The sequence below is a fragment of the Limulus polyphemus genome, unplaced genomic scaffold, assembly GCF_000517525.1.
Source record: "Limulus polyphemus unplaced genomic scaffold, Limulus_polyphemus-2.1.2 Scaffold3929, whole genome shotgun sequence".
Classification (NCBI taxonomy): Eukaryota; Metazoa; Arthropoda; class Merostomata; order Xiphosura; family Limulidae; genus Limulus; species Limulus polyphemus.
The window spans coordinates 56,841-67,119 of record NW_013669539.1 but is presented as its reverse complement, the minus strand read 5'-3'; positions in this window follow the sequence as shown (position 1 = coordinate 67,119).

The following is a 10,279-nucleotide window of genomic DNA, read 5'->3' as shown; positions in this document are numbered from 1 at the left end:
CGTTTCGACAAGGTTTTGTCATCATCAGGTACCCTTGTCGAAACGTTATACATTTGCTGTTATGTGAAACTTATATTAAAGTTTTTCTTCATTACCCATTCAAGCCGTCTCCAAGCATTATTAATCTCAAAGTGGGTTCCTCATCATCGTTCATTCAGCGAACCTCCATACCAAATTTGATGACGAACCATCCACACTCTGTGAAGTAGTTACATGGACATACAACAGACAGTACTATTATATATATATATATAGATATATTACTAAATATAGATTTTAATATTATAGTTTAATCTTTGGTTAATAGATGACGCTTTAGCGTGTAAAAATTATAAATTAATATAATTATTAAGCGTTGTAAGTCCGCAGACATCCCGCTGTGCCACTGGGGGGCTTTAATGCAGTGACTCATTTGAAGAGAAGAAAGACAACACTAAATTTAATGTTAACTAGGAACGCTTTTCCACATAAATATAAATGGGCCTGAGTCTCTTGACTGACTGTTCTTGTCCTCTCTAGATTTATGTATAACAACATTTAAAATCTAGGAGTAGGGGCAGTCTGAATAGGCGGGCAACCGGGAACTGCCCGGGGCTCATTGGCGCCTAAAACATGATTGATCAAATGGAATGTTTGATAGCTAGCCAGCTGACTAGTGATTTTTTGTTCTATTTTCATTCTGGGAGTGACTATAAAAAAAAAGTGTTGTTCTGAACTGTATAGCCTAAAATATAAAAAATGGTATAACAATACTTGGTAATGTGATGTGCGTACAGTGCGGTTCTTCGCTTCTACAGGGCACAAATCATTCAAAACCTAAATAAAATGATTTGTTTGTTTTCGAATATTCGCGCAAAGCTAATCAAGAGCTGATTTTGAATTTATAGACAAGAGGAAAGGCGAATAGTCAACAGCCTCGAGCACGAACTCTTGGACTGCTCTTGCCTAACCGAATAGTGGTATTTGACTGTCACCCTTATAACGCACCCACAGTACCTAAGTCCGGAACGCGATTTTTACGTTTTTCTTGTTTTGTTTTGCGATAGCGGCACACAAAAGAAGGACTCGCAGATGTAAATCACATGGATAATACGATTAAAATCACGTGGATAATACGATTAAAATCACGTGGATAATATGATTAAAATCACGTGGACAATACGATTAAAATCACGTGGATAATACGATTAAAATCACGTGGATAAGACGATTAAAATCACGTGGATAATATGATTAAAATCACGTGGATAATACGATTAAAATCACGTGGATAATACGATTAAAATCATGTGGATAATACGATTAAAATCACGTGGATAATACGATTAAAATCACGTGGATAATACGATTAAAATCACGTGGATAATACAATTAAAATCATGTGGATAATATGATTAAAATCACGCGGATAATACGATTAAAATCACGTGGATAATACGATTAAAATCACGTGGATAATACGATTAAAATCACGCTTCTCCGCAAATACTTCTTATAGTTTTGTTAGACCTAAAAAAACCTCAAACTTTTCTAGCTTAGGTGTTTATTAGATGTGGAACAGTGTATATCGCAACAAAAACAATCTTCTGGTGGAGATAACAGTTTCAAGTCTTATATTGCAAAGTGTGTTTTGTTTGTTTGTAGTTAAGCACAAAGCTACACAGTGCTCTGCCCACCATGGGTATCGAAACTCGGTTTCCAGCGTTGTAAGTTCGCAGACTTACCGTTGTGCCAGTGGTGGGTAATGCAAAGTGAACTCGGTCTTGTGGCATTGCCAAAGGACGTTGAACGATACATATTTAATATTGGCTTACTTTGTGTACTCCTTGTAGTAATTCAACAAACACATATATCACCAGAGAAGTGCCTATATTGAAACGGGTCTAATATTTACACTTATTTTTTTAGTTTGCATACTCTGTTAAGTAAAGCGTGGTAAGTTTAAAATTTTCAGAAATAACTCATTGCTTCTTGAGTATGCTGCGTGTGTCTTAGCATTCTAAAGATATCTCAGCTAAATTTGGTGCCGAAATTGTGATTGTGTCTCCTCATACACGCCATCTTCACACATTAATCACTATTTGAGACGATAAGGACTGGTGCTGCACGGTCTTCAAATGAACCTCCACCCCCCACCCCCCCCCCCAAAGCGAACCCGGTCCCACAATTTTCACTTTAAATAATTAAACAAGAAATCACTTGGACAAAAGCAAACGTGTTTTCAAACAAGTCTGAGAGCAGGAAATCGAGTTTTCAACTTAAGGATTTCGGTCAAGCATATGAAAATGTTGTCTTATGTATCAGGAATTACAACAAGTATTTTTGGCAAAGCATTATCAAATCATAGCTAAATTTGAGTTGCCATTACATGCCTAGTGGTTAAGGTGCCGGACTGCGGATCATAAGGTCTACGGTTTGTGCATTGAGATGATTGAGGGCGTTATAAGCATGGCAGTGAACCCTGTTATTCGGATCAAAGCCGGACAAAGTCCTCGTGGTTGCGGGTGCTGCCTACTTGCTACATTGTGTAGCTTTGTGCTTAATTACAAACAACAACTTGCTACATTCCCTCTGATCAGTAGTTGAAAATTAAGGACAAGTTATATGTGAACCCTAGGGGTCTCTGATCTGCTCGTTGATAATACCAATACCACGTATCTATACTTTTCCATGTAATCAATCTCTCGATCAAGGAAGATCTGACTGGTTACAAACAACAACATTACAAAAAAAGAATTATTATATTCCTAGCCATTGCATTCTCGCACAGAATACTGTACAAAGAAAGAAATTTAGGAATAACTTTCAAAGGGGCTTTTTCATCGAGGGCAATATTTTGACCAAACCTGGATTTAATAATTATATGACGCTGTTAATAGTAGTTATTAGACCAACATGTAGTTAATAGTAGTTATTAGACCAACATTTAGTTAATAGTAGTTATTAGATTTTTGTTGGTTGCTAAGCTCAAAGCTACACAATGGGCTTTTTGTGCTTTGCCTACCATGGGTATCGAAACCTGATTTTTTAGCGTCATGTGCCCACAGACTTACCGCTTAGCTATTGGGGGGTGGGCGTCAACTATGAAGAGACTCTCCAACAGCTGGGTGAACAGTGGGACTAGGTTTTGTTCATAAATTCTACTATAGTATCGGTTAATAAGAGTTCAATTGCCAGTAATATAAATATAGTGTCTTTCGCTAAGCCTTATTCACTTCTAAAATCGTGTATTTTTCTAATGGAATTTAATATATGAAAGACCTAATGTAAAATCATTTTGTTTACTATGTTTGTGGCTATTTTGTGCCAAGATACACAAGATGGTAAGTTTAGCACATACAGCATAGACAGTGTTTCGTGTTGGAGCAAAGATACTCAAATGGCCATCCACTCTAAGTCCTTTCCAAAAAATTCCAACCCGGAATTCCATTTTAATAAGTCCTCAAACTTATACCACTTCCCCGCCTGAGAGAAAAGGGTTGTGTTGACCATTCACTCAGCAATATTGACGTTGTTGCATACACTCAACGATAATGACATTGTTGCATACACTCAGGAATATTTACATCGTTGCATACACTCAGGAATATTAATATTGTTGCATGCACTCAGAAATATTGACATCGTTGCATACACTCAGCGATATTGACATTGTTGCATACACTCAGCGATATTGACATTGTTGCATACACTCAGCAATATTGACATTGTTGCATACACTCAGCGATATTGACATTGTTGTATGCACTCAGAAATATTGATATTGTTGCATACACTAAGCAATATTGACATCGTTGCATACACCAAGCAATATTGATATTGTTGCACGCACTCAGAGATATTGACATTGTTGCATGCACTCCGAAATATTGATATTGTTGCTTGCACTCAACGATATTGATATTGTTGCTTGCACTCAGCAATATTGACATTGTTACATGCACTCAGCAATATTGACATCGTTGCATACACTAAGCAAATATTGATATTGTTGCTTGCACTCAGCAATATTGATATTGTTGCATACACTCAGCGATATTGACATGGTTATAACTCCGGTACGGTTGGCAAAAGAGGAATATAATAAAAATATTACAAATATTATCCATTCCTATTTACACGAAAGTAGTTTATCAAAAGTTTAATAACACTTTATGAGAATAACTCATAATTTCGAAGACAGTGAACAAAAAAAAAAAATCGGTGACATTAATTATAGCACTGATAGAGTGCGACTTTCTAGAAAATTCCACATATAAAATAATTAGCGCTGATCATGAGTTAAAATCAGCTAAGTGCGACCCCCAACGGACAGGTATACGTTTTCCCACGTGATATTAATATAAGATTATATTTGAAATTATTTCCATCCAATAACAGAACAAAATAGTATCTTAATGAAGTAAGTTTCTGGGCGAAGGTAAAAAAAGACTGGTTTAAATCTTTGTTGTTTTTATTACTGACACAAAGCTACACAAGGAATCAAACTCCACATTTCAGCGTTATAAATCCTACAAACTTACAGCTGACCCACTGGGGGACACTGGCCTACATTACACGTGTCTCGTCTAAAATTTCCGGCGATCGAAATTGTTTACTTCGAAAAATGGGGTCATTAGGAGGTCATTTACAGCCATTAAAAACATAAACGTCCGCAGGTATATTTTTTCTTTAGATATGTTTATCACTTCCACCAGCGTTTTTCGGTTAGATATCGATAAATATCACAAGTTTTTTTTTCAGTTCAGCCAGACACGGGTCCTGGTAATCAGTTGGGTGCTGCTGTTTACAAGGCAACACGGAATCAAAAACGAGGGTAATAACATCGCCCCCATTTGCGATTTTCTATTTGTAGAAATGTCTCCTAAATAGAAACAGATCGTTAAAATGTATGACCATTACTGCTTGTGTTGATATCCAGAAAGTACTGGAACAAGAATCTCAAAGTAAGCTTGGACTGCAACAGTCTTGTGGCTCAATGTAACTTTTAGAAAATAAATATTCAATTTTAACCACCCCCAAGTGGCACAGCGGTATGTCTGCGGACTTTCGACGCTAGAAACCTGGTTTCGAAACCCGTGATGGGCAGAGCACAGATAGCCCATTGTGTAGCTTTGTGCTTAACTTCAAGTAATTTTAACCTTTAGAAAATAAACTTTTAATTTTGGCTTTTAGAAAGTGAATATCAACAGAATTTTTCCTTGTCTTTAATACATTCCAGAAATAAAATGGATGCGTTGTGTTAATGTTTTTATTCATGTGAGATGTTTTTTGTTTGTTTTTTTCTCGGTACATTTACCAGAGCGTCCAACAACATTTCTATGTTACGTGGAGCTTTTCAAAATGATGTTTCACAATGGATCAGCAGTAAGTTTATGGACTTACATGAGAGCTAAAAATCCGAGGTTTGATTTCCTGCAATGGATGGAGCGCAGGTAGCCTGCTGTGTAGCTTTGCGCTAAAAAATAAGCAAACAAACAAACAAACAATTAACAGACACATTCAAAATGACGAAATCCTTTGTATATGGACTTACATGAGAGCTAAAAATCCGAGGTTTGATTTCCTGCAGTGGATGGAGCGCAGGTAGCCTGCTGTGTAGCTTTGCGCTAAAAAACAAACAAACAATTAACAGACACATTCAAAATGACGAAATCCTTTGTATATTTTTCTTGGATGTCGTTAATTGATTTATCCAATACGTGATGACCGGAAACCAATCACTCAATTGACAAAAGTTCGTTAATTGATTTATCCAATACGTGATGACCGGAAACCAATCACTCAATTGACAAAAGTTCGTTAATTGATTTATCCAATACGTGATGACCGGAAACCAATCACTCAGTTGACAAAAGTTCGTTAATTGATTTATCCAATACGTGATGACCGGAAACCAATCACTCAATTGACAAAAGTGTTGCTATCCTCATTTTACATAAAACTATATTTTACTTTTCTATAGTATGAGGTTGAGTACTTTATATTAAGACGGTTTTGGAGCCTCACCAAGTCGTTACATTCCACGCAGCGTCGTTCCCATTGCAAAAGGCTCCGTCATGAGGCTGTCATTTTCAAAGTACGCCCATCCTCCCTCTATGGTTTTCATGATACATCTAGTATACGAGGACGACGGTTTTCCAGCACCCCCTTCCAAAAGTTCAATCGCTCACAAATTCGTAGGCGCTGTATCCAGCGATATTGACAGGTGTAGAAACCTCAAATCGCTCCCAAGCTCAGAACACTACCAAAGTATTTTGGGCTTAGTCCTAAAGCCTTCTGAAGTGTTTTGAGACTCGTCTAAAAAACACTACTCTTAGGTTCATAACACCACTGCCATGCAGCACCAAAACACTTCTCTGGTCAGAACACTATCACAGTGTTTTGGATATAATCTTAAACTCCTCTAGAGTGTTTTGAAGCTCGTTGGAAAACACTATGCTTAGACTTATAACACTGCTATTACATAGACCCTAATGATTAACCAAGCTTGGAACACTCTGCGTTTATGTAAACAAAATGGACAGATAATTCTGTGGTAATTTTGATGATCTTTATAGTATTATACTGCATAATTATAAAAGTGATAAATAACCTAAGAAATATTTTCGTTTTTCTTAAATAATTTAAATATACTGATGTCAGAAAACTTGGGGCATGCTTTCGTATTGATTTTTTAAAGTAGGATTCCCCCCCCCCTTTCTATTTGTGGATTCTCACCTGTTACATGACGTCACTCTTTGCTTACTAAGGCTTGTTGCAGGTCATTTATAAATGGTCCTGGTGCCCCAAGTTAATCCTTTTCCCTTTATTTTATAATGCCATCAAGTACAGATTTACAACACTAAAATCCATGGCTCGATTATCCGTGGTGGACACATCAGATAGCCTAATGTGGCTTTTCTTAAACAACAACAACAGCCATCAAGTACAAGGTATACGCCGATCTGAATACATATATATGATCCGAATGTGCTAATATTTTTCGTCCAAAATGGTTGTTACATATCGTTCTTAAAAGCGATTAATTTTCGGTGACATCACACTACCTATGTAACGAAAAACAATGTTTCGATGTAATAAACACAACTACTCAGCAAAATCACACCAGGTGGTCATCTGTTCGTGAATACATCCTTTTTCGGTAATCTGAGCTTGTGGATACACTCCGAGACTCATAGCCTGAATTAAAAAACAACATAAGTTGACAACAATTGAAGGTTTGTCTGTTTTGTGTTTTTTACACAATTGGTTATCTGCATTCTTTCTACTGCCGAGAATCGAAGTCAGGATTTTTAGAATTGTAAACCCATAAACTTACCACCGATGGACAAAACTAAATTACTAAAGGTCGTGTTGGTACGGAACGGACTGCAAAGGGTGGAAAAAAAAAACTTCAACACGTAATATGTCCGATAATATCTCATTCCGCTCATACAAGCATCCAAGAATGTCTTCTATAAAAGTATACTTCAAAATGAAGATCTTAAGAAACTTCTTAGCTAATATTTCATTGTACAAGTATGCTCGCAGTAAGGCTTGCGGATATAAAAGTGGTGTTTAACCTTTTTTTTATCTTTAGTAATAATAATATAATTCTCAAAAGGCGAGCGTATCTGATAAAATAACAAATTACCACAACAACTGCTGTATGTGGCGTCATCTGTAGAACATCTTGGCAACTAGGTGCTTTAGCCCTTTTCTCACCTTGAAGCCCCCCCAGTAGCACAGCGGTATGTCTGCGGACTTACAACGCTAGAATCCGGGTTTCGATACCCGTGGTGGGCAGAGCACAGATAGCCCATTGCGTAGCTTTGTGCTTAATTACAAACAAACAAACTCACCTTGATAATAGACATAATTCTTCAGGTGCTTTATGTGCAATTTATGCGTGTCAACTGTAATATAGTTCAGTTAATTAATTATAGATCTTGAGTGGTTTCTAATTTGATAAAATTTAATGGCGAACGATGCCTCACAAGTCTTACCTTAAACTGTTTTCATCCAATCATACTTAATAATCTTGCAACGATCTTCCAACCTGTACTTTAGTAAATTTGTTGGTCAAACTTCAAATCTATTACACTTACAAAGTATCTAAAAGTAAAAATAATATTATGAATTCTATAGAATTAGAACATTCTAGAATCCATTGCTTTCCCTTTATAGCTCTAACTTTTCAAAAATTGTCGAAATAGAATTATATCGGTTGCAGCGAAAAAATATTTATATTCGTAAATGAAAGATTATATCCTTGTGGTTTAAATCAAGATCTTAACAACACTATTGCTTTTAATCTTAGTAAAGTTGATCGCATTGCTAATTTTTTATGCTCGGATAATTTTCATAATAAAAAATATAAAAGAAAAGCCAGACGAAACAGTAAAAATTAACAAAAAGGATTAACTTTCAAAATTTTTTTAAAAAATTTAGACGATTTTTATATGGTTCCTAATGTACGCAATTTGCTCTACAAAGATACAAAGCACAAAGATACACAATGAGCTATCTGTGCTCTGCCCACGACGGGTATCGAAACCCGGTTTCTAGAGTTGCAAGTCCGTAGACATACCGCTGTGCCACTGGGGGGCACTTTAGACATTGAAAATATAAATAAACTTTCCTGCGACGCTTTTCATAAACACGTGATAACCGGAAACTTATAAATAGTTAAAGACAGGTTCATTGCTTAGAATACTTGAAACAAATATAGAATTCCAACAACAAGTAAGAAAAAATATAAGATTAATTGAAAAAACAACTTAGATCATTATTCCCATAAACTTAATCATGTTACTGATTATCTTACAAAATGGTTTTTTGGGATAGAAATGTTATGTGCTTAATAAAATACGATTAAACTTTACATATTAATCTAAATAAAATGTCAGTAGATTTAAATTTTTGAAACTAAAAAAACTAAAATTATGTAATTGTGCCGATTGATTAAGCTTACTGTTATGTTATGTCATTCTGTTGCTACGTTTTTTGAAAGAGCTATATAGAAATCATGAAATATACATATAATGAGAACTTACATTTAAGACATATATAATAGACCAAATGTTTCAGTGTTTTATAACAGCCTCCACTCAAATAATTATTTACCCTTATAGAACATTTTGTAATATCACGAATAATGACGGTGTGATCTACAAAAGTTAATTAATAACCATTAAAAGAACATGCAGAGCAGGTGTGTAACTATACAACATTGGTTGCATTGTCATGCACCTTATACACAACAATACAACATTGGTTGCACTGTCGTGCACCTTATACACAACAATACAACATTGGTTGCACTGTCATGCACCTTATACACAACAATACAACATTGGTTGCATTGTCATGCACCTTATACACAACAATACAACATTGGTTGCATTGTCATACACTTTATACACAACAATACAAAAATAATTTATTTATTATTGAAATTACATGCCATTAACAGCCATACACATATCAGTTCTTGATATACTGTGCCATCAGGGTTTTTTCTTTCCTGAAATATGTACAACTGACATTTGAAATGTGTTTGTTTAACTTGAAGAATAGAATGTCTATTTTTCCCCATGGGTCCAGCCTTCTGGGGCAATCTGTATATGACATCAACTAGTTGTAAGTACAGTTTTTAATTCACAATTTTTTTTTGTACCAGAAACCTCTATCACGTTAATTAATTTCTTACAAAGACGATTACTCTTATAGTTACACTAACTACAAAGTTATCTGCCTATGTTGAATTACTTTTACAATCTAGAAAGTAAACTCGCTATACTTAATTGATGATTCAGTTCAGTATAATCGTTGATATCTATATTTTCGGCCGTAATCCCAATAATATTTCTCGAGGTTCGCTCAGCTTAGGAGATAATCTTAAATACATATACTAAGCTAACAAAGGAAATTAATCTTCATTATAATATATATATATATATATATAATAATAATGATAAATTAAATTGAAAAAATGACTGTATTATTTAAAACATTCTAACCACTACTGTTCATTAATCTAATGTTAAAGAACGAATGGAAGATTTAGAAAATCGTGACACCAGTATACCCAGAACTTTATATAAATATATATATAATTTTTTGTGGCGAATGAGAGCTTCGATAATATACACAGCGTGGTCACAAGTAAATAGACACCATCTTTTCAGAAAAAAATTAAATTTTTCAGTCATATTCACATGAATTGATATATTTATAATCTAATTATTATCTAGTAGATCTTCCTTTCGCTTCGTGGAGTTCGTTGATTCTTTGG